At 37.5% G+C, this 26,717-nt stretch overlaps 1 pseudogene across 1 annotated transcript in view; it reads left to right on the forward strand.

Annotated features, from left to right (window-relative positions):
* Nucleotides 1-26,717, forward strand: part of LOC309867648 (myocyte-specific enhancer factor 2A-like) — a 301,652-nt pseudogene that overhangs the window by 269,123 nt on the left and 5,812 nt on the right. Inside the window, exons 3-5 of the transcript in view lie at nt 2,617-2,748; nt 5,157-5,375; nt 6,067-6,126. The product of the transcript in view is annotated as a myocyte-specific enhancer factor 2A-like (transcript). The remainder of the gene's footprint in view (nt 1-2,616; nt 2,749-5,156; nt 5,376-6,066; nt 6,127-26,717) is intronic.

The following is a 26,717-nucleotide window of genomic DNA, read 5'->3' on the forward strand; positions in this document are numbered from 1 at the left end:
CAGAATGGACCATAATAATCATCTGTAATAGCCATAGACTGTGCACCGTGCTAGTACTCTTAAGGAATACACAACAACAGATTCCTGAAAATGGTAGCCTTTCACACTGTTTTCTTCGTTAACCAAGTGTTTTTATTGTGGCTGACCTGAAGCACGTGAAAAAATTGAAGCTAGCCTGTTTCTTATATGCCTCACCTAAGCTTGTTAATAGATGACAGCATTCCATGTGTTAGTACCTGTGACACAGGAGAGACTTTTACTATTAAGCTATGTGGTAATGATAAAAAAGACAGAAAAAGTCTTTTTATGGTAGTTGGGTCCTCACAACAACTCTTCGTGTTCTGGTGATAAGAAGACGCAAGTTGGGTATCCAGTAGAGGTACATGAGCTTGTTATCTCCAGAGCTGATAGAGCCTCTTGAATTCCCTCACAATGACAGGAACCCCATCTGAAGTGAAGGCTTGCAGAGCTGGAGATACCAGAACACTATTCTTTATGAGTGCAAGTAGGGTTAACCCTGTTGTTGTAGAATAAAACTTCTGTGTAATTACTTTAAAAGGCCATATTCTTTTTCTTCAGTAATTTGAAAGGACTTCAAAGAGGCACATAGTTGGTGGTCGCTATTAGTGAAAGCATGACTATGAATTTCCTAGTCTTAAGATGCGTGAATATGATGGGAAAATATCTGGAGATTTCAGGCTAGAATAAGTCAACAAGTTCATGATGAAATCTGTGTAGGCACTTACTATATTTTTGTTTCTAGGGCTGTGTAGGTTATAAGAGTTCATTGTGTTCCAATATTCTGAATGTTAACGTCTTCATTGCTGATAGCAACTTGCAGAGCTTTGGCAAGCAGAACTTGCTACAGTGAGCGGGGGAGAATACATGTCTCCATCCCTTAGTTCTAAATAACTGGACCTTTTATGGCTAAGTACACATAAAAGTTCATGTGATTAGTTATATCCATAGAACGTAGAGCCATGGGGCCAGTGTTAGGGAAGTACAGGTAGTGTTTGCTCTATGCTTATGTTTAGTGATTGTGTTACGGTGGGGGTTTCAGAGACTATATGTGGGATTCCTAGTGCATGCTAAGTAATTGGAGAAGTTAACGTATCAACACTTAGGATTTTTTATGATTCTGTAAGCATGAAAAAAATCAAATTGACTAAAGGATTTTAAAATAATTTGACTTCAGGGAAACTAAGAAAAAAATTTCCTATCTTAACCTGTTGTGTGTTTACATTCTTTCAGTGCTTATAAAATAAGCATTCATAATTGTAAATTATATTTTAAAGGATATCAAGATTACTATGAATTAATTAAGCGCATCTTAAATCTAATTTAAATAATCATTAAAGAATAAATTAGCAAACATAGTACTAATTTATTGATCAAACTTTGTTTCCCAATTAAATAAACTTCATTAGTTTACTTGGAAAATTTTAACTTCCCAAAACTTCACAGTGGTTGATTAGAAAATCAGCCAGCCTCAAAGCTATTTAAAATGTTGAACTCTGTAATTCTACTTTAAAAAAACACCCATTGGGGTTTTTAAAAATTTAGACATTCTGGAAATAAATTAGTATTCCACAGATTGTCAAGCCCTTGGTTGTAAAGCTACTCTTTTAAATATTGAACAAGTCATTTCATGGTGATTTTAGTGAAAAAAATTAAAAATCAGAAAGCAAATGGTTCATTATATTTTTACCTCAAAATAAGAAGGAAAAGTGAACATATTGTCTAGGAGATACTTTCATAACACAAAGTTTTCCAGAAAGTCAGTTCAGTGGATTAGGTCAACCCCTGAAGGAGCTCTGTACGAAGAGGTAGCCAAGGGGGTGAAAGATACATGCTGTTTAACATATTATTACAAACTTTAAAAGTAAGTAGAAGGGGGAAAATTTCATTAGTGGGGTGTTTTTTTGTTTTGTTTTATAGAACTTCAAAATAAATTTGTTGCAATCTTACACCAATAGATGTTCAGTGTCACTAATAAAGTCACTAATAATATTTATACTCTACATAGAAAAGAGTCATAGCTGTCATATGTAAATAAGTATTTGAGTTTTTTGCCTTTAAGTTTTGTAGGAAAATGATAGTATTTAAGAACAAATTAGGAATGAGGTTACTGAGATAGGATGCTAATTCTTTCTGGTGGCTAGGATAAACTCAGGTGGAAAGCAGTTTCAGTAGATGAAGTTGCTGAAATGTTCATTTTGTAAAGGCACTATGATAGCTTCTCAGAGCATCATTTTGATACATTTCTGTGTCAGTTTGCACACTCATTGGCCCTATCAGATGTGTTGATCAGGCTGTAATCAGATTCAGATTGTAAATGTCAGAGCCGTGAGTAATTTAGTATTCTCTAGGAAGTTTGGGAAGAAAGAATCCAAATAAATTAACATTCCTTTTTTTCTTAATGTGCACTGGGAGCATTAATTTTGCTTATACCTAAGGTTTACCTTATTTGGAGGATTAGAGTACATTTGTGATCATTTAAAAACCATTTCAGTGGCTCTTGTAATAATTCATTCAGTCTGTGCTCTCTTAATAAATTTTACAAAACTCATGGCAAGTTAGTATCATTTGTGTGTGAATTTTCCAATTGTATTTCAGACTTTAAGAAAGAAAGGCCTGAATGGTTGTGAGAGTCCTGATGCTGACGATTACTTTGAGCACAGTCCACTCTCGGAGGACAGATTCAGCAAACTAAATGAAGATAGTGATTTTATTTTCAAACGAGGCCCTGAAAGTACTTTTACTTTACCTCTACTTTTTATTTGTTGATCCTTTTTGTTAACTTCATTATATAGGCTCTGAACAAGAAGGAACACAGAGGGTGCGACAGCCCAGACCCTGATACTTCCTATGTGCTAACTCCACATACAGAAGAAAAATATAAAAAAAAAAATAATGAGGAATTTGATAATATGATGCGGAATCATAAAATCGCAGTGAGTACTAAAGTATGGTTTCTGCTTTTATCTTGTGCATGAAGATATTGGCTACGCATCCTGTTTATTTTCGCAGTGGGTGATGATACCAATAAGTAGAAGGGGAAGAAATTTTGTTAGGGTTTTTTTGTTGTTGTTTGTTTTACAGAACTTCAAAAGAAATTTGTTGGAGTCTTATAATAATACATGTTCAGTGTCTTAAACAAGGAAGTGAAGAGAAAGCATCCTAATCTAAGTTCTACTTACTGTCTCCTATACCTTTGGACAGGGCGCATAAATCCCTCTCAGATGCCAATTTTCTCATCAGTAAAGTGAATGAGCTGGCTTACGTAATTTTTAAGGTCCCTTCCAGCTCTTAAATTTCCATGATCGTAAATACAAAGGGTTCATATAAGATCTCCCTTTCCCTCTCATGACTTAAAAAATATTACATGTACATTAATAGATCTTGAGACTAAAAATATAAAGTGATTAGATTTATTACAAAATTTGATGTTTCAGGATTATTTTTAATTATTTTGTATAGTTGATGTAATAGTAGTAACTTACTCTTTGGTTCTTTGTAAATGTCCGAAAACTATTTGGCAAAATACCTCCAAACTTTTCTTTTCTTTTATTGTAGGTATTGAGGAAGAGAGGCTTGGCTTGATACTAATTTAAGGAAGCAATGTTTTTAAACTGGTTGCAAATCAAATACTTGGTTTAAAATTTTCCTATGCTCATACATCTAACCATCATGAAAACCAGTAGTTTTTTGAGTTATCCTTCTTTGATAGTTCTTCAAAGAGTTCTTACGGGGAGCTCATTGGCAAGAGCTGCTTAAAACAGCTATTTTGGATCTGATTTTCTAAAGCTGCATCTGTAGTGTAGGCTTCAGGGAACAAATTGGTTCTGATTCTGATATTTATCTTATTGTCAGAGTTAATTCTCTTAAAAACTATGCCTTGAAGTATACATCATGGATTATCTCTTCAAAGGAGTCCTTTACTATAAGAAGCTCATGAAAAATAGATTTAAGGAAGTATTTTTGTGCTAATACAGTTATTATTCTTTAAAAACATAAAATAAAATCCCTTCTGACCTCACATGGATGCTGGTGACTTTGTAGTAAATGTTAAACTGCAAAATATTGTGTAAATAAAATTGCTTTACCTTTGAAAAAAAATTTTTTTGTCATGTAGCCATTGTTTTATGTCAGTTAATGAATGATAATTTTCTTTCTGAAATAATCTATTGAATAGAGAACATAAATTATATTCTTCCAACTTTGAATTAGCAGTGTTGCCACACTTTGCAATCACTTTTAAAATATGGGGAGAAGAAAGCTTTCTTCTTTCTCTATAATGGAGATTTTATAAAGAGAATTGTTATATTCATGGTTAACAAGTATATTATATATGGTCTACGAAGGAAATACAAGAAGAAATGACAAATACTGTTTTAAGGGGGTGTGGAATACTTAGGAGGGAAGTAAGATAGCATTTATAATTATAACTTAATCTTCATACAATTTAAAGATAGGTTTTCAGTGGTTAATTTTATTGTTTAGATGGTTTCTTTGCATTTCATCACACTCAGATTTCATGTGTTGTATATATGACTTGAATTTTTTTTTTTTAAGTTTTGTCCATTAAGAATGTCAGTCAGTTAAACCAGGGCTGATTTATAATGTCCCACATTTGGTGTATTAAATTTATAATTTGTGTACATATTTTCTCCTTTTGTTAAATTTGTAATCTCTCAATAGAAATGTAATGTTACTAAACTGGTTTGGATTATTAAAGTGCAAATTTTATGCTTACTTGGTAACAATATATTTTGTAATGTCTAAATCTGACAACACTACTTTAATATCAGGTTCTGACATCTAATTTTCATTTCTAGGACTGTTTTAAATATATATATATATATATATATATATATATATATATATATATACACACACACACACACTTTATAGTAGTGTATATGTATTCATATATAAAACGGAAATTGAAAAGTTTATGTCAGACATACTCATGTTCAAATGTAATTCTGAAGAAAGCAACTTAAATCTACCAGTTGATTAGTAAGAAACTATCCCTGTCCTCAACTTTTAATAACTGTGGAGTTACCTTATCCAAATTAAAATTCGTAAGTTATTTATTTAATATAGATGAAAATGAAACTAACAGTTTTCTCTTCCTTGTTCTTTATTTACAGCCTGGTTTGCCACCTCAAAACTTCTCAATGTCTGTCACAGTCCCTGTGACCAGCCCTAATGCTTTGTCCTACACTAACCCAGGAGTTCACTTGTGTCGCCAACTTTGGCCACCAGCTCAACATTAGCAGATTCAAACATGCTGTCTCCACCTCAAGCCACGCTGCACAGAAATGTATCCCCTGGAGTCCCTCAGAGACCGCCGAGTACCGGCAGTACAGGTGTGTAATGGTCTCTCTTCTGCTGGTTCTTTAAGAAAAAGAATTGCTGACATAAGCAGTTTCTTATTTCGCTACCTTTAATTTTCTATGATGTGCGAGAGTCACTGCCACATAATTGATTCCATTTTAAGGAATATTTTTGAGGATTTACTGCGGCGCTGTGGCATCCTCTTGGGTACAGTGGACCCATATACAGAATCTGCCATCTATAACTTTCCTTTTCACGGGAAACCATACTTTGACAGGCAGAAAATTTAATTAGGGTATCATGAGCAAAGACTTAAAGTTCGAGTGTGAGTCACTCATGTCAAAAATAAGAGAGTAGATGTACCTGACTGGAGTTAGAGTTCATGAATTCAGCAAAAATCAGCATTTATGACTTTATTCTTTGTAATACAGTGTTTCCTCTTCTTTAAGTCCCAAATTTAATAGTACTGTTAGCACTGACCCCATTCTTAGGAATTTGTACTTTTTGATATTGATACAGGAAAGCATTTGTATCCAGAGCTTGATAGGTGAGCTTTTATATGTATATTTAACTATATCATATTACACAGTTATGCCAGATTCAGTCTAGGGCTAGTTTTTATTTTTGCTTTTTAGGAAAGGAGTGCAGTTTACTTCATTCAGATAAGGAAAACCAATTCATGTTCATTCTCTGCCCTCTCTGTTCTCTCTCCAAAATTTTTAGGTGGGATGTTGAGCACTTCAGACCTCACAGTGCCAAATGGAGCTGGAAGCAGTCCAGTGGGTGCGTGAATTACTCCTGTTTGTCTTTCTAGGCATCTGCCCTATATGAGATAAAGGGAATATTGTCCCTCAAATGAGGCCTTATACCAGATAAGGGAAAAATGGGTATATGACTAGAGCAGACATGTCCCTTCATAGACTTAATTTTCTTCTGAGGGGTGTTTTTACTAATACCTAACATTTTTAAATAACACCCCTGCTCTGTTCTTTATACCTTGGCCTTGAGTGCTTCCTCAAGTGCTTTCAGATACTGTTCTTTGCTAAAGATGCAATTGCCTTCATACAGTTTTTACATCAAGCTAGTTTCTTAAGGAGAAGATTTCTGTATCATCTATTCTTGCCAAAAGTTAGATCATTAGCAGATGATACATTTTATAATAGCATGAAATGTTTTTGGAGAGGTTGCAATAACAAAGAAATGGTGGGCCTGCTTCTAGAGCTACAAAGATTATTAAGAAGTTTGTCTTCAAAGCATTGTTTTGGTGGCTACGTGTAGAACATCCACATTTTGTCACAGTTGTAGCCAAATTGGGTTAGTTTTGTTTTGTTTTTTACTTTAGGATCCCAAAGATGACTAGCAAGTTTAAACACATGTTTAAATATGTCTGCCCAACCTCCGAGTGCCGGCAAAGATACACTATGAACTGAACATTACAGAAACATGGCATATATGTCAAAGAGTTGTAAGAATAACTGTATTCCTTTGGATTATCATCACATTAAGTGGTCTTGGTCTCTTAATCTGTAATAAACATAGTTGTCATCATTGTATCATCATTGTATCTGGAAAAAAAAAATTTCCTCCCTAATTTAGATATTGTGTGTTCCTGGAGACTTCTGAACACAGACACTTCTAAGAAAAATTTACACTTGTATGTATTCAGCCCATTCATTCTATTAAAATGTAAGGAGCTTCTGCCTCAAGAGATTTGCAGAGATAATTGAATAACTTAATTTAAGGTGATGAGAAAGAAACGTATTGCTGAGACAAGTTATAAAACATAGTGGTAGGTTAAATGCCTAATTCTACCACATATTAATTGTGCTTTGGATGGAATATTATAGAAGACCAATGTAGGATCTTTTTTAACATAATTGTGGAAAATTCATAACAGTATTAATAGTTATACATTAGGCTGCTTTACTTATATGTGTATTTCCAAATATTTATAGTTTATTTAAACTTCATTTGAGTTATTTGCATGCCCATATACATACTCTTTTTGTGTTAAACCTTCCCATATGCTTGTACTCCCCCAGTACTGCCCATCTTACTTTGCCTTCTACTTCCTAGCTTAGCTAAGGCTAGACTCAAGAATTTCTATTTCATTTAATGTTAATTGTAAGTACCTCTTGGTTTATTTCCGAAATAGTTCCCCCCTCCCCCATGGAGTTTAACTCTTTGAAGATTTCTAATGTGTTTTCCCCTTGACTTTCCTTCTTTTTTTTTTCTTCATCCTTCTGGCATATTGTAAACACGGTTCTAACTCCTGTCAAACAAGTTTTTCAATTCCCATTTTTTTTCTTGTACTTTTTACACTTCCTAAAAGCTTTTATCAATATTTTTTCTTATCTGCCATGCAACTGTAAATCTAAACTCTGTCTCTGCTGCTTGGTTTTTCTGTGCTCCCTTTGGTAATTTCAAACTCAGACTTTGTCATCATCAAAATACATTTTCTTTTGTTGTTGTTGTTGTTTTCATTCATTTTTCTTTTTTTATAAGCCTCCTCTCCCTGTCGTGACCTTTATGTTTAGAGGACTACATAATCCTACTCCTGGGATCATGGCACATCGTCATTACTTCATACAAAGCATCTCAGTCTGCTGTGTATTAATCCCTTTTATACCTCTGTTCCATTCCCATGCCCTTCCTCCCCCCATCTTAGGTAACTAATGTGTTTAGTGTTAATAGTGTTAATAATCATGATTAGGGAACATGTATTTCTATTAAAACTTAAAATTCAAGTAAGTATTAAAATATTGTAAGTGCTTAGTGAGAAACTTAAAGATTTTATTTATTTGAGAGAGAGAGCGTTGCATGAATGGGGGGCTTGGGGAGAGAGAGGAGACAGAAGGAGAGAAACAAGGAGCCTCCTTGCTGACCTGCTGACTGGGGAGCTGGACATGGGGCTCAGTCCCAGAACCGCATCACAACCTGACCCACAGGCAGACATTTAACCAACTGAGCCCCCCAGGCACCCCTTTAGTGAGTTATTTAAAAGTCTGTTTACATTATTACATATAAACAGAGATAAATCCTGCTTCTTAGGGTACACCTCAGCATCTCATAATGCATCAAGATTGTATGTCCTGATACTCGTACATGCCAATTTTACCTAGACTGCGTGTAACTCTACTTACTCCACTTGTGTGGCTTGTATTCTAAATGGCATATATATATATATATATATATATATATATATATATATATATCTGCTTTTTAACAGAATTAGATCTGAGTAGACTTTTTATGTCAACTAAGATACCAACTGGAAGCATGTATTTATGTGAAATACTTAGAGCATACATGGGTTTAAAGTGTTTTTACTATAAATTGTCCCTAAAATAAATGATATGCCATGGGTATTTTTAAAATGTTATTTTTGTGAGGAAGAGCCAGATAATATGTTTTAGCTCATTTTCAACAATGATGCCATTTTGGTTTAGTAGTTTGGAAAAAGTAGTTTAAACTCATTATTATACCAGATATACTCTTTATGAATAAAAAGATTAAACAGTTAAGATTCCCAGGGAAGTTTAGAGGGAAAAATATTTAAAAGTAAAGAATGATTTCTAATCTATTTTTCCAGATATGTTTCTTGGAACTGTATGAGAAGAAGGATTTATCAATGTTTGGTAAACCTTGTGTTAAATAAAACTAAGCTGATGAACACAGATGCAAAAATACTCAACAAAATACAAGCCAATAGGATTCAACAGTACATTAAAAGGATTATTCACCACGACCAAGTGGGATTTATTCCAGGGCTGCAAGGTTGGTTCAACATCCGCAAATCAGCCAATGTGATACAACACATCAATAAAAGAAAGAACAAGAACCATATGATACTTTCAATAGATGCTGAAAAAGCATTTGACAAAGTACAGCATCCCTTCCTGATCAAAACTCTTCAAAGTGTAGGGATAGAGGGCACATACCTCAATATCATCAAAGCCATCTATGAAAAACCCACCGCAAATATCATTCTCAATGGAGAAAAACTGAAAGCTTTTCCGCTAAGGTCAGGAACACGGCAGGGATGTCCATTATCACCACTGCTATTCAACATAGTACTAGAGGTCCTAGCCTCAGAAATCAGAGAACAAAAGGAAGTTAAAGGCATCCAAATCGGCAAAGAAGAAGTCAAATTATCACTCTTTGCAGATGATATGATACTATATGTGGAAAACCCAAAAGACTCCACTCCAAAACTGCTAGAACTTGTACAGGAATTCAGTAAAGTGTCAGGATATAAAATCAATGCACAGAAATCAGTTGCATTTCTCTACACCAACAGCAAGACAGAAGAAAGAGAAATTAAGGAGTCAATCCCATTTACAATTGCACCCAAAACCATAAGATACCTAGGAATAAACCTAACCAAAGAGACACAGAATCTATACTCAGAAAACTATAAAGTACTCATGAAAGAAACTGAGGAAGACACAAAGAAATGGAAAAATGTTCCATGCTCCTGGATTGGAAGAATAAATATTGTGAAAATGTCTATGCTACCTAAAGCAATCTACACATTTAATGCAATTCCTATCAAAGTACCATCCATCTTTTTCAAAGAAATGGAACAAATAATGCTAAAATTTATATGGAACCAGAAAAGACCTCAAATAGCCAAAGGGATATTGAAAAAGAAAGCCAAAGTTGGTGGCATCACAATTCCAGACTTCAAGCTCTATTACAAAGCTGTCATCATCAAGACAGCATGGTACTGGCACAAAAACAGACACATAGATCAATGGAGAGCCCAGAAATAGACCCTCAACTCTATGGTCAACTAATCTTCGACAAAGCAGGAAAGAATGTCCAATGGAAAAAAGACAGCCTCTTCAATAAATGGTGCTGGGAAAATTGGACAGCCACGTGCAGAAAAATGAAATTGGACCATTTCCTTACACCACACACAAAAATAGACTCAAAATGGATGAAGGACCTCAATGTGCGAAAGGAATCCATCAAAATCCTTGAGGAGAACACAGGCAGCAACCTCTTCGACCTCTGCCGCAGCAACATCTTCCTTGGAACAACGCAAAAGGCAAGGGAAGCAAGGGAAAAAATGAACTATTGGGACTTCATCAAGATCAAAAGCTTTTGCACAGCAAAGGAAACAGTTAACAAAATCAAAAGACAACTGACAGAATGGGAGAAGATATTTGCAAACGACATATCAGATAAAGGATTAGTGTCCAAAATCTATAAAGAACTTAGCAAACTCAACACCCAGAGAACAAATAATCCAATCAAGAAATGGGCAGAGGACATGAGCAGACATTTCTGCAAAGAAGACATCCAGATGGCCAACAGACACATGAAAAAGTGCTCCATATCACTCGGCATCAGGGAAATACAAATCAAAACCACAATGAGATATCACCTCACACCAGTCAGAATGGCTAAAATCAACAAGTCAGGAAATGACAGATGCTGGCGAGGATGCGGAGAAAGGGGAACCCTCCTACACTGTTGGTGGGAATGCAAGCTGGTGCAGCCACTCTGGAAAACAACATGGAGGTTCCTCAAAATGTTGAAAATAGAACTGCCCTATGACCCAGCAATTGCACTATTGGGTATTTACCCTAAAGATACAAACGTAATGATCCAAAGGTGCACGTGCACCCGAATGTTTATAGCAGCAATGTCCACAATAGCCAAACTATGGAAAGAACCTAGATGTCCATCAACAGATGAATGGATCAAGAAGATGTGGTATATATATACAATGGAATACTATGCAGCCATCAAAAGAAATGAAATCTTGCCATTTGCGACAACATGGATGGAACTAGAGCGTATCATGTTTAGCAAAATAAGTCAAGCAGAGAAAGACAACTATCATATGATCTCCCTGATATAAGGAAGTGGTGATGCAACATGGGGGCTTAAGTGGGTACGAGAACAATCAATGAAACAAGATGGGATTGGGAGGGAGACAAACCATAAGTGACTCTTAATCTCACAAAATAAACTGAGGGTTGCTGGGGGGAGGGGGTTTGGTAGAAGGGGGTGGGATTATGGACATTGGGAAGGGTATGTGCTTGGGTGAGTGCTGTGAAGTGTGTAAACCTGGTGATTCACAGACCTGTACCCCTGGGGATAAAAATATATGTTTATAAAAAATAAAAAATTAATAAAAAAAAGTAGATTGGAATCTCAAGAGAAAAATAAAAATTATAAAAAAATAAAAAATAAAATATAAAAAAAAATAAAACTAAGTAATTTTCTTCACTGTAGGACTTACTGGAGCCTTTAAAATGCTAATTTGTGAGTCATTAAACTTAGTATGTAACATATGGTTACACAAAGTGATTTCATAATAGAAACCTTCATTTTTTCCTCATGAAAAAGCATCTTTCAAAATTAGTATCATAAAACATTTTGGGAAATCTTCTTTCTGGTCTTAAGATGATATATAGAAAAGAGCTTTTGGATAATGAAACCTTCCATAAATAAAATTAAAATTGAGGTTTAAAAAAAGACAAGACAATTAAGCTTGTGCTGTGATAATAGTAGACCTGATTATTGGGACCAACCCTTCCACTGAAGACACCTACAAATGCTAGGCAAAATATTTTTTAAATCTGCTTGAAAGCACTTGAGAACCTACAAAATAATGAAGAATTCCTGGCTCAAGATCCAGGGAATGTTGGAGACAGATCCTCAAAGAGGGTGAGCCTGGCATTAATGACTGCTTTTCCGCAGGTGGTAGTTGCCACTTCCACAGTGGAGCAGGATGCCTCAGAGACCTAGGGGGACACAGAAGTCAAAGTTCAGGGCCCTTAAAAATTGGGAGGGTCCAGTGTGCTCCTGTCACTTTGTCCCTAAAATAAATGATCTGTCATGGGTATTTGAACACATTGTGTTAAGCCCCCAAAAGGCAAGACCATAGAAGTAGAGTGAATCAGAGATTAACAGGCCCTTCTAGTAGCTACATCTAACATCTGCGCCATCTGCTTTCTGTACACTAGAGTGTTGTTATCTACATTTAAAGTACAGAGTAAACGTTCTTTACACTGTGTTCCTTTTTTCTCTTTTTTAAGATTTTGCTTGTTTATTTGTCAGAGCATGAGCGGGGAGGAAAGACAGGGCAGAGGGAGAATCAGAGTCCTTGCTGAGCAGGGAGCCCAGTGTGGGACTCAGTCCCGGGACCCTGGGATCATGACCTGAGCTGAAGGCAGATGCTTAACTTGACTGGCCACCCAGGTGCCCCATATGTTCTTCTATACTTAAAAAAAAAAAAAAAGTTCTTTGTGTACATAAAACTGAAAATTGACCACATGCTGGGCCACAAAAAAAGTATCAACAAATTTTGGAGAATTTAATCACATAGAGGTAAGCTCTCTGGTGACAGAGTATTTCAGCCAGCAACCATTTTTTATGTATAATAAATCAATTTTTTATACATAATCTGTATAATAACTTTAATTTTTCAGTCCAGGCTTAAAGACTTGCCATGAACCACTTCCATATAGTTTCAATTAACCTTTAAACTGGAACATTTTTACTGATACTGTAATTTTCAAATGTATAATGTTTTTATAGATGAGCCTCTGTTCTCCTCGTTCTTATTTTAATTTTTGTTGAGTCTCCTGCTTCCCAAAATACAGGATGTTTCAGGCCCATGTAATAAGGCAAGCAGAAGCATCTTTGAGGTTTTTAAGCATGAGACAAACTTAGAATTGGGAAAGACATGTTAAATAGGAAATCAGAGGAAGCATAACTATAAAAGAAGGATTGATTTGGTTGTGTAAAATTAAGAATCTTTATTGATCAAAATCACCATGAAGAGAACAAAAAGGCAAGACAGTGAGAAAATGTAGATTGTATACATACAGCACACAGAGGTCTTTTTTATCAAGAATACATACAAGTCATCATGAAAAATATCTGATTTTTGAAAATGTGCATGAGAACATTTTACAAAAGAAGTTACCAGGTATCCAGTAAGCCTGTGACAAGATACTCAGTCTCAGTAACCAAGGCAATGCAAAATTAAAATCACAGAAAGCATCATACACCAGCCAGAATGGCCAAAGCAGAATAGGCTGATAATACCAGGTGTTGATAACTCTCATTGTGAGAGTTCCAAACTCTCATTCCCTGAGGATTACAGTGCAAATTGATGCAGCTGTTTTGACATTGTCTCCTAAAGTAGTATATATATGGGTTCTACAACCCACCATTTTTATTCATCCTTATATACTGTAGAGAAATGCATATGTGTACCATGAGCATCAGGAAATAAAGGAATGCGCATGGCATTGCCTGTTACAGGCAACATCTAGAAATAATCCAAATTTCTGCCAACAGTAGAACAAATAAATAAGTGATAGTATGTCTATGTGAAGGAGTTCTATACTGGAATGAAAAGAAAGAAACTATAGCAGTAATTAGCATGGTGGCTGAATTTCATCAGACTATGATGTATGAAAGACAATGGATGCAAATACAAAATTATTCTATTCTATCTAAATAAATCTGGAAAAATAGCCAAGCAATATTATGTGCTAAGATTGCGTGTAGATAGATGATAAAACTGTAAAGAAAAACAAGTCACTGTAATAGTCATAATACTGGTTATTTGGGGTAGGTGGGACAACAGGAATATTCGGGGGGCCCAATTATAGAGCCTTTTCAGGGTTTTGGCAGTATTCTTTTTCCTGATGTAATGGATACGTGGAGATTTTAAATTTATGCTAAAGCCTTGATTGTTAAGTTTTTATTTTATGTACCATTTTGTATTATGTGGTATGTTAATATGAGTTTTAAAATAGATATATTTGATTTTTAAAAGGAATTCTAAACCAAAGTGTGGAGGTACTTTTAAAATGCTAAGAGAGGGGCGCCTGGGTGGCTCAGTGAGTTAAAGCCTCTGCCTTCAGCTCAAGTCATGATCCCAGGGTCCTGGGAGCCCTGCATCTGGCTCTCTGCTCAGTGGGAGACCTGCCTCCCCCTTTCTCTCTGCCTGCCTCTCTGCCTACTTGTGATCTCTGTTTGTCAAATAAATAAATAAAATATTAAAAATCAATCAATCAAATGATAAGAGAATGTAGTGTATATTGTATAGGTGTTATACTATCCTGAAATCTAGAGAGAAAACATTACACAGTCATACTCTCAGAAAGACTTAACAGTCTTTGGGCAAAGACTCCGTTCATTGGGCACTATTGTCTGCATGTGGCAGCAGGATGTACAGTCCCATCTTGAGATCAGGAAGCACGACTGTGTCAAGGGGACAGACCAGCAAAAGCCTAGGATGGCAGAGCAGAAAGCTGGAAAGCTCTGGCTCCTCCACAGTGAGCTGCAAAAGCCACTGAGCTTGCAACCACTTTTCTCCAGTTGTCTTAAGGGAGATAAAAAGATTTTCTCATTCCATAGAGAAGTAAAATAAAATACAAGCAAGAGGAAGGGGAATATTTAATAAGTAGGTGGGTTTTTTAATGTACCTAAATGTACAATTCAAAAAAGAAACCCAACTAGTATTTGAAAAATGGGAAGGATGTATCAGGAGATTTAAATAAAAATGACAAAAGAAAACCACAAACTCACTAATTGCCAACTATTACCACTTTGTGTTGTGATCTGGAGAACCAGTGCAGGTGTGAGGAAACTGATGATGGCATTGTAAGTTAGTAATGAGCTTTCTGAAAAGATTTTGCAAAGATGTTCCAGTAGTCATAAAAATGTTCATGCCTCTGAGCCCACAAATCCCATTCCTGGGAATCTCTCCTAAAGAAATGAACTAGAACTTGCAAAGATTCACTGCAACTTTATTTATAGTATGAATAATATGAAGAAACCAATGTATTCAACAGTATGAAAGTTATGTAAATGAAAATTTTCATCTGAACTTCTTTTTAGTTGTAATTTAAAACTATGCAAAAAAATATGCATGTGGAAAATAAAAAGGAGGGGAAATCCAAACTGATTATCATAGTTATGTTGGGATGGTGGATATAGGAATTTTCTCTCTCCTTTTCTAGTTTCTAAACTTTCTATATTGATATGGTTGGTACCTCCACAGTCATAACATTTTATTATAGTAAATTAAAGCATTCATTTGTTTTTCCTTGAAACATAATTTGTTTTCAGTCTTTTATTGTTCAAGTAAAACCTACCAGTTTTGTACATGCTGTAAATTGTATACATTTTCCAGAGTGGCATTCTGACTTGGCATACGAGGTACATTTCTCTACTGAAAGTTGACCTACTCTGACGTAGGTGAAGTCCAAGTTCTTTTGGAGGCTTTTTCTTCACAAACCCCACTGGGTGCTCACAAAAGAGATTGGGAACATCCTGAAGATGTCTCCCCTATGATGTACGGCTGAGAAAAGGGACGAGCAGCCCCTGTAATAGGGACAAAATGTGCTGCCTGGACCCTTCTCCCCTTTCTGTCCTATGGACCAGAAGTGTTCATCTGTGAGGGGATGAACGACAGAAAGTGTCACCCTCCAGGCCCTTTGGCGACCTCCCATTGTATCTTGAGAAATGGAAAAGGAAAAACATTTGAAGCCAGGGTGGAGGTGCAGGAACAATGTGAATGCCAAGAGCATGGCAGATGCCCAAAAGGCCCCAGCCCGGGGCGCAGCACCAAGAGGGGAAGGCTGCAGACTGAGAATGGATCACACACTGGAGAAAAACCGACTTCCGGCAAACCAGCCTCACTTCCGGCTGCAGGGATTCGGGGCCCATGGTGGCGGCACCGAGGGTGATGACTGCACCCATGAGCTCCAACTCAGCCCAATTCCTAACTAAATGAACTCCAACCAAGCGCTAAAGACCTATTGGTCTGTAGGTCAGTGAAGTTAACCCAAACTGCAAAACAAAGAGCAGAACAAATCTTCCAAGAGCTGTGGACTTCTATCAGGTGGTTTAACATATTTGTCATTGGAATTCCAAAAAGAGGGGAGAGAGAACAGAGCAGAAGAAATATTTGAAGAAACAGTAACACCAAGTAGGACAAATACACACACATTTCAGGTTGCTAAAAGCAAAGGACAACAAGGAGAAAATCTTAAAGGCAGCCAGAGGAAAGAGAAGGAAAAAGAAAATATATACCAAACTTCTCTTCAGAACCTATGCAAGCTATAAAACCGTGGAGTAACCTGCGGTGCTGGAATTCAAAACAAGAAACCCTCAACCTGGAATTCTGTATCCAGCAAAGTTGTCTTTCAGAAATGAAAGAGAAATAAAAAATTTCTCAAACAAAAAAATCTGGGGAATTTATTGCTGGGAGATCTGTTCTGCAAAAAATGCTGAAGGAAGTCCTTCTGCAAAGGGACTGTGATGCCAGCGAAAACTTGGATCTACACAGAGAAATATAGAACACAGAGAAATATAAAACAATGGAAATGAAATAAATGAAGATAAAATAAAACACAATTTATTTTCCCCTACATTTTATAAACCTTTTATTTTAGATTACAAAGATAGTACAGAAAGTTCTCCTAATGCTTCGTACCAGTTTCTCCGATTATTAACATCTTGCATTAGTATAGTACAATAGTACTGTAGTACTGCATAGTACTAAAAGGTCAGTATTGATACATTATTATTCACAGAACTTTTGTACTTTATTCAGATTTCTTTAGTTTTTAAACCACAAAGCTTGTGTTCTGGGACCCCATCCAAGACACCACATTACACTTAGTAGGCTGTTTCCCACTTAGTAGGCTGTTTCCTCAGACTCCTCTTGGCTGTGATAGTTTCTGTCTTTCCTTGCTTTAATGACCTTGACAGTTTTGAGAAGTACTAGTAAGGTATCTTGTAGAATGTCCTTCCATTGGGACTTTTTTCCCCACGTTTTACTCATGATTAGACTGGGGTTATGGGTTCAGGGAGGAAGGCCACAACTCAAGTGTGCCATTTTGATCACCTCATACAAAGGGTACATAGTATCATTATGAGTAATTACTGTTGTTGTCAACCTTGGTCACCTTGCTGATGCAGTGTTGCATGGGTTTCTGTGCTGCAAAGTTACACTTCTTCCTTTGCGTACTGTCCTCTTTGGAAAGAAGTCCTATGCAAGGTCCATACGTAAGGAGTGGGGAATTGGGCTCTACCTCCTTGAGGGCAGAATATCTACATAAATTATTTGGAGTTCTTCTGAACAGGTGATTTATCTGTTTGCTTTGATTATTTAATGATTTACTTTTATACAGACTTATGGATATTTATACTACTAAATTCTGCGAACATATAGTTCTACCAATACTGTTTCATTCTGTTGCTCATATTCCAGCTTTAGCTGTAGAGGACTTTTCACTTGGTTCCAGTTCCTCTGAAAATACACCCTCATCCTTGTGGGGTTATTTTTGGCAGGGAGGGGATAATGAAGGTTACTTTAAAATTTTTCAGTTACGACAAAGTGTTCCGGGCTCATCTTGTATATTCCCTGCCCCAGTCCCAGAATCAGTCATTTCTCTAAGGAACCTGGTTCCTTATTATTGGAGACTGGTATTAGAAACCGGGATCCAGGAATCTCTCTCTTTTTCATTGTTCTAAAAGATCACTACTTTCTAAAGCAAAAATAGCGGGAATGAATTTGGTGCTTATAATACATGTAGAAATAAAGTGTAGGACAACAAAAGACAGGAAGCAAAGTTGTAAACACACTGTTTGAAGCCCTTACTCTACACCTAATATGATATCTACTTGACGGTAAACTCTAGTTAACTAAAGATGTATGTTATAAAACCTAGTGCAACTACAGAAAACAATTTATGAAAGAGGTATAAAAAGTCAATAGAGGAGATAAAATGGAATTATTAAAAAATGCTCGAATAGCCCAAGATATGGGAGAAAACAGGAAAATACAACAAAGAGACAATGAGGCAAATAAATACAGCTAACAACATTGTAGATTGTAATCCAACCATACAAGTAATCACACTGAATGTGGTCGTAAACATCAGTTAAAAGACAAAATGTCAGATTGTTTAAGAAAAGAAAGGTCATGGCGATTCATAGACCTGTACCCCTGGGGATAAAAATACATCATATGTGTATTTATTTATTTATTTATTTTTAAAGATTTTATTTATTTATTTGACAGACAGAGATCACAAGTAGGCCAAGAGGCAGGCAGAGAGAGAGGAGGAAGCAGGCTCCCTGCTGAGCAGAGAAGCCGATGCGGGGCTCGATCCCAGGTCGCTGAGATCATGACCTGAGCCGAAGACAGAGGCTTTAACCCACTGAACCACCCAGGCACCCCCATTATATGTTTATTTTAATAAACATATTAATTAATTAATTTTTAAAAAAGGAAGGTCATACTGTACACAGTCTATAGAAACCCTACTTAAATATAAAGGCAGAGGTTAGCAGATAGAGAAAACATACTATGCAAATGTTAACCACAAGAAGGCTAGTGTAGCAATATTAATTTCAGACAATATGGGCTTCACAATAAGGAATATTATCAAGAATAAAGAAGGACTTCACACAGTCCATTTTCCAAGAAATAAGTATCTTTAATGTATACACACGTAACAGCCTGCCTTCAAAATTTGTAAGCCAAAAACTGATGGAACTAAAAGGTGAAATAGAAAAATCCACAACTGTAGCTGGAAACTTAAACATTCTTCTCTCTGTAATCGGCAGAACAAGCAGGCAGAAAAATCTGTACGGATCTGGACAACCTGAGCAATACTCAACCAGCCTCACCAGTACTCTAACAGAGTTTTATGGGACACTTCACAACAGCAGAGCATAACATTTTTCTTAAGGGCCCTTGGAACATTCACCAAGATAGACCATTACCTGTGCCATAAAGTAAATCTCAACAAATATCAAAGAGTTAAAATCATCTAGATTATATTCTCTGATCATAATGAAATCATAACAGAAAGGAAAAATCCTTATATATTGAGAAATTAACACACTTTTAAATAATCTCTGGGTCAAAGAGGAAATCTTAGGAGAAATTATAAAATATGTATGTGTGTATGTATGTATGTATATGAGAGAGGGAAACTTACAGCATTTGATGTTTATATTAGAAAAGAGAAGGTACTAAATCAGTAAACTTTTGTTAAAACTCATAAACTCAAGAAAGAAGAGCAAAAACTTAACCCAAAGCAATCAAAAGAAAAAATTCAGAAATAAATGAAATTTAAAATGAAAGCAATAGAGAAAAGCAATCAAGCAAAGCCTAGTTTTTTGATTGCTAAACTTCTGGCCAAGCTGACCAAATTAAAAGAGAAGGCACAGGTTATCAATATCAAGAATGAAAGAGGTACTGGCAGAAAGGTGGGCGCCAGTGGACAAAACAGAGAGCCCAGAAAATAGACCTACACAGATATATTCTGTTGTATTTTGACAAAGGCAGTAAAGCAGTTCAGCCGAGAAAGGATAGCTGGTCCAACTGACTCTCCTGGAACAGTTCACCATCCATATGCAAAAATAAAACCTCAAAATAGAAACATACCTTATTCAAAAATTAACTAAAACGCATCATAGACTCAAGCATAAAATACAAAACTCTGAAACTTTTAGAAGAAAATTTTGGAAGAAACAATACACCAAAAACATGATCCATAAAGAAAATTCTGATATATTGATGCTATCAAAATAGTTTCACTATCAAAAAGTTTTACTCTGTAAACGGTCCTACCCAGAGAATAAAAAGACAGCCTACAGATGAGGAGAAACTGTTTGCAAATCACATACTCATAAAGGACCTGCTTCTATGATGATACAACTGTACATCTATTAGGATGGCTAAGATTTAAAAAATAAAATCAGTGGTACTGTGATAGCATTGTATGGGGACAGATGGAAAAGCTACACTTGTGAGCACAGCATACTGTATGGAGTTGGGGAACTGCTGTGTTGTACACGTGAAAAAATGTAACATCATGGGTCAGCTTTACTCGGGTGCCTGGTTGGCTCAGTCGGTTAAGTGTCCAGCTCTTGATTTCAGCTCAGGTTTTGATATCAGAGTTCAAGACCCGCTGATATCAGAGTTCAAGGCGAGTTCAAGGCCCGATGAGGGCTACTTAAAAACAAAACAAAAACCCAGCATTCTAAAATGCCAAGTTCTGACAAGGATGCAGAGCAACAAGAACTCTCGTATATTCATGCTTAGAGCAAAGTCACACACCACTTGGGAAAACAGATCAACAACGTCTTACAAAGTTAAATATATACTTGTCATACAACCCAACAGTCCTCTCCTAGAGAATTTACACAAGTGAATGGAGAACTGTGCTTATAGAAATCTGTATTTTTCACAGTTGCCAAAAACTGAGAACAACCTAGATGTCCTTCCAACAGAAGAATGGATGGATATACACACTGTGGTACATCCAAAGAGTACTGCTCAGCAAAAAAAAGGGACAAGCCACTTATTCACAGCAGTATAGATGATCTTAAATGAGTTTTGCTAAGTGAAAGAAGCTGGATCCAAAAGACTACATAGCATTTGATTCTATTTATATTTCATTCTGCAAAATGCAAAACAGATCAGTAATTGCCAGGGATGGAGAGAGGAGTTGACTGCAAAGGGTATGTGAGGTGAATTTTTGAGGCGATGGAACTCTTCAGTGATCCTATGCTGGTAGGTGTACATATGAGTCTATGCCTCTGTTAAAACTCACAAAACTGTACAAAGAGTGGTTTTACTATATGCAGTTAAAAATCAACCAGGATTCCAGGGGAACTGCAGATGGAATACAGACTGTGACACATGAATATGGCTGTAGTACAAGTTTGTGACAGGATGATCTGGAAGGGGACGGGGAAGGAGCTCTCAGTAACTTTGGAAACGGTTTTAACTCTAGATAGAGAAAACAAAAAAATGAGGAAGTCGTTGTGCTCAAGATGGTACATTTGTTAGACAACACTCAAACAGTGAATACATTGTAGATAAAGCCAGGTTTTTCATTGTTCGGGGGGGAAAAACTTGCAAATAAGCAAGGTGGTTGGGGTTGGGGAAGGAAGGCTACAGTGAACACTGTGTTTCTGGGCTATTGTTGGAAGTTTCAGTATGAACTTACTTTCTTAACATAGATAGAGAAATATCAATGTATATACACGTGAATAGTGTACCTCATATATTTCCTAGCTCTACCGATAGACCCTTCAGGTAATGGCACCTGATAACTGAACACACCTAGTACTCAGATCTTCGTTTCTAAACATTCTCCAATAAGAGGAATCAGGATTCCTTGGAAAAATGATTGATTATAGAGTGGGGGCAATGAAAATACAGGATGAGTCGGAGGTGCCAGAGGATAAGGAAGTGCAGGTAAAATGCTTACAGGAATCAGCCTCTCTGAAGAGCTCCAGTGGCCCAAACTAGAACAATTTAAGCAACAAAATAAGTAACAATAGTATTGGATTAGTACCCAAGGAATACAAAATACCAAGTCTGTTATTGATAAAAATGATGAAAGAAACAGCTCTTCCTTAAAGAAGAGTTCTAATTATTACATGTAGAAAGAATGAGAGAAATAGCAAATCATCACTGTCATTACCACAGTACAGAGATCATGGCCAGACAGGGTCAATGGATGCTAAAATGAGTGAGTGAAAGTTTAAGGAAAAACAGGGTGTTTGCATAGCCTCAAAATGTCTCTCCCCAAATAACTGACAAAGGGAACAATAGTAATTTTGTAGTAGGGAGTGCTCGAAGACGTGACTTTCACCAGCAATCGAGTTTAACATCACCAATAATGGACTGACATACCTTCTGGTATGTGCTAAGAGGGTCACATCACCTCTTTGGTACTCTTCCAAAAATCCATGCTCTCTATCCAAGAAAATTTAAGACCCAAATTACGGGACGTTCCATGAGATATCCACCCAGTACTCTGCAGTTTTTTTTTTTCCAAAGATTTTATTTATTTATTTGACAGAGAGAAATCACAAGTAGACTGAGAGGCAGGCAGAGAGAGAGAGAGGGAAGCAGACTCCCTGCTGAGCAGAGAGCCCGATGCGGGACTCGATCCCAGGACCCCGAGATCATGACCTGAGCCGAAGGCAGCGGCTTAACCCACTGAGTCACCCAGGAGCCCCTACTCTGCAGTTTTTAAGGTCATGCAAAATGAGGAAAGATGGAGGGAGCGGTCACAGACCAGAGGAGACGAAGGGTATGTGACCGGTAAGGGCATGTGGGATGCAGCATCCAGTCCTGGAGTAGAAAAAGGACATCGGTGAAAGTTGGGTGAAATCCAGGTGAAGTCCTGTAGCCTCAGTTATTGCTGGTTCCTCTGTCAGTTTTTTTTTTTAAGATTTTATTTATCAGAGAGAGAGATGGGGAGAGAGCGAGCACAGGCAGACAGAATGGCAGGCAGAGGCAGAGGGAGAAGCAGGCTCCCTGCTGAGCAAGGAGCCCGATGTGGGACTCGATCCCAGGACGCTGGGATCATGACCTGAGCCAAAGACAGCTGCTTAACCAACTGAGCCAACCAGGCGTCCCTCCTCTGTCAGTTTGACAGTTGTCTCGTGCTTCTTTGAGAGGCAGACCCGGGTGGGGTGGTGCTGGGGTGTGTGCTGTGATGGTGCGCTCTCTTCACAGCCGCTCTCTATGGGTAAAATTATTGCAGGATACCGAGTTAAAGATACACACAGGTGTAACAGGTAACCCCGAAAAGAAAAACATGTGGGCATTCAGGGTAGTCATTTGGCTCACCGTTTAGGAACAGGATGTCGAACACCTGCCCCTGTCTTTCAGAGAGGCTACAGAAAGTTTCATTTAAGGCTCAGTCAACTGCAGAAGGTAAGGGCAGTCCTGCATGGAGGACTTCAGCTGCTGGTCAGAACTATCTCTGTCTGGGCTTTCTTTCAGAGATCATGAAGCAGCTCTTAGAAGACTCAGAATTTGCCATATAAACTATTTTACACCCTTGGCCTGGCAGGTGCAAGTGGAAACCACACAGCACTTACCTGTGATATTTGCATGCGGGTCCTGTGGTTGGAGGACTGTGAAGATCTGTGTAACTCTGCCGCTGAAGGGCCTCTTGCCCACATTTGAGACAGCAGCTGTAGGCTGGGCGCTTGTTTTTCAGAGTTGGCAACCAGCCTGCCTGTGTTACCGTTTGTTTGCAGGTTGGCTGGCTTTTGGATCCGGGTCTCCTCCATCACTGATGCTTACAAAGACTTCCGTAGATTGACAGAGAAACTTGACTCCTTCAAATAAAATAAGAAAGCACTAGCTAGCAGATTATTTCTAGCCTGTTAGTATTTTCTGAATGCTTAGGAGAAGAGCAAATATGTGTCCTTCATCTCTTTTCTGGACGTGATTTATCAGTTCAGTTCTCTTCCAGTCTCATTAGCTTCATACATGTTACTGTTTTTCCGCAGCAAAATTATACACACGAAAGCTGTATTTGCATCCAAATCCGTGTTATCCAAGACTGTTATGAACTACTGTTGGAGTTCTTCTTGTTTTGTAACACTATGCTAGCTGCGGTGGGAAATTAGAAAACAAAATAATTCCTGCTGACCGAAAAGCACACATCTAGGAGATAAATAATGGACGTGTGTGACCAGGTGGGCTAGGGATGCGAGGACGAAGTACTCTCAGGGTTTCAAGTATAAACCGGTGTCATGATGAGGAACTCTGTTTAAACACAGTGGCGGTAGCCCGGCGGTATGTGGGTGAGGCCGACACAGGAGTGGACGAAGCCAGGGAGCGGGGGCAGCTTTAAAGCCTGGCCTGCAAGAATCCGAAGAATCTTTCTTCTGAAAGCAGCTACTAGTGGAGATACGATAAATAATTTATATTTGTATTCACTGCTTATATTTAATCATCTCTTTAGAGTTCAAAGCAACTGCTAGTGTCCGAATAACGTGTTTTTCTAAGGAAATATTTTATTTTTGAGTATCAACAGTCTTAGTAACTCTCGTATCCCTCTCATGTGCTGAGTGCAGTCGGAGGAAGAAGAATTGGAGTTGGTGACTCCAATTGGTGAGTGTGCGTTTCTGCTTGAAGGGAGTTGCAAAAGATCTGGAAAGTACGAATTCTCTTAAGTGTTTATATCTAACCAGTGTTCCCTTTGTTACACAGTTTTTCTTGCTGTTATTAAACACTATCCAAGCACTTTTAATAACGGAACCAATCTAGTACTACTGAGTCCATCCCGTTTTTCTGCTTATAGTTGTATATCTTGACCCATTTTGTTTGTTGGAGGGAACATTGGAACAGAGCCTTTAAAAACAATAGCTGTCAATGATCATAAGACACTTGCTAAAGATTTTTTTTAAGGAAGGATATAAAATACCTTATATAGTTCCCCAAATTATTAACATATTTTTAGAAAATGACTTCACCCTCAAAGTTCCTCAGATTGTAACACATGGTCTTGTGTTATTTCTCTTTCTTTCAAAAAGATTACATCATTTTTGGTGAGGTCACTTTTTTCAGACTTGGAATTATTTCATACTGCATGAGATGATCTGACCCATAAGGGGGGTTCCCTGTTTGCTAAAAGGAATGTCTGTAATTTAATATATACAAATTTACCTTTTTCTATCAGGACATACTCTGTTGTTAAAAGTTTTTCTAAAATAAATGATTTCTTTTTTCTAAAATAAATGATTTCTATTGGCTTCTCTTCTAGAAAATAAATTTGACTAAAAATAACTTTTATCTCTTCTTTGGGAACTAAAACCCAAAATTCACAGAAATCATATAAATTCTGTCAGTTGCGAATTAGTGACCTTAAGGGAGAAAAACTTGAAAATGTTTAGTTTGTAGCATGGACAAGGGTTCAGATTGCATCAGAGCATGGGGGGAAGGCATCTATTGGTTTTATTTATATTTTATTATTACATATATACGCATGCTGGTGTGTTTTGCACAGTTTGTGTCTTGTTAGATAAGGTTGTCTGTGTTCTGTCCTTAAACTAAGAGATCATTCTTTAACTTCGTGATCACTCACAGTTTGAGATGTGGTTTTGTATTCAGTAAACTAAAATATACTAGTGTGCCATCAACTGTGGTGTTGGATTATATCATGTGCAGAGACTTTCTTCTGGGGAAATACTTTATTTAGTAATATGGTAATAATTAGAAAATGGAAGTTTATAATTAAAGATGAAATGATTTGTCTTCGACTGTTTACCCTTAAGAAGTTAGTTGTCACAAGTGTTTCCTTTCAATTCTGTAGCAGTATGTTGCCCTCTAGTGGTCCCACAAGTCTCTTACTCAGAAAAATCAATGCCTTGGAGATTCGAAGCTTTGATGCATCCTGCCGATATATTGACATTCACTGTTACACACACACACACACATACACACCACCTCTTCTTGAGGTCATGCCCGGAGATTGCCATGGAGTTGAAGCCCTGGCATGGATATAGTTAGGCCAAACTGGGTCATGCTGTGTTCTTTCGCCTACTGTCTGACTCTGAGTTTCCAGATTAAATCCAAAGTATATCTCTACCTCAAAAACTCATTAAAATTATTAACTTGATGCTGAGATGAACATGTGTTCCCACTTACCATACACTGACTTCCACCCACTTAAAGTTCACTCCCCAGTTACAGAATCTCAAAGATAAATTTCTAAATCTTTGAAAACCACAAGGTGAAGAAAGACTCTCATGGTGAGAGCCGGGCTGCTGAGATGCCTTGAGAAGCCTTGCTGTTCTAAACAACCTCGCTTTGTGGTAGCTCCAGGGGTCTTACCTGTGGATCTGAAGTGAAATAGAAATGTGGGCCAGAGGGTTTCTCAGGAGAGTCATTTAAGGATACTGTCTTACATCTGGGTGGTACTCCAGTCACCAGAGCACTTCCCAACTCTTGGCTCATTAGAGCTTCCCAGTAGTGCCCAAGGCCGGCAGCACAAAGATCACTGTCTTCCCTACTGTGCAAACAGAGAGGTTCAGAAAAGTGAAATGATTCCCCCCTCCCCAAGCTTAGGGAGTCGGGAATTGGGGAGAAAAACGTAGGTGATGTCTCTATATTAAAAGCCCTGGGCTAGTTGTGCTTTGGCCTTCTTGGGTGCTGAACCCATGGATCATGGAGTCTGTTCTCTTTATCTGATCCTGCTTTTGGAGCATTCTCGGAAGCCCCTGTCATGAGAAAGTGCTGTCACCCCCGAAACGTAGAGTGGCCATGTCAGGCTGAATTGATTATTCAGTAGTTGGGTTTTTTGACTCCCGGTACAGATAGGATACGGTGTAGATGGAGTCGGTCAGCGAGCATTTAGTGTTGCCCCATTCGCCGTCTCATGAGAAGTGCGCTAGTTACAAGCTCTCCACGCAAAGCCTCTCCTTTCAGAAGTGTCGGGAGCCTGAGCAGGGATGTGTATTGGAACCTGCTGCCAAGAAATAGGTCACTGGGGGGGGCGGGTGACAGTAGGGGAGGCTGAGCTTGTATGGGCGTGGGGCACCGGGGGGTGTGGGGGGCA

This window comes from Mustela nivalis (genome assembly GCF_964662115.1).
Source record: "Mustela nivalis genome assembly, chromosome: 6".
NCBI classification, from domain to species: domain Eukaryota; kingdom Metazoa; phylum Chordata; class Mammalia; order Carnivora; family Mustelidae; genus Mustela; species Mustela nivalis.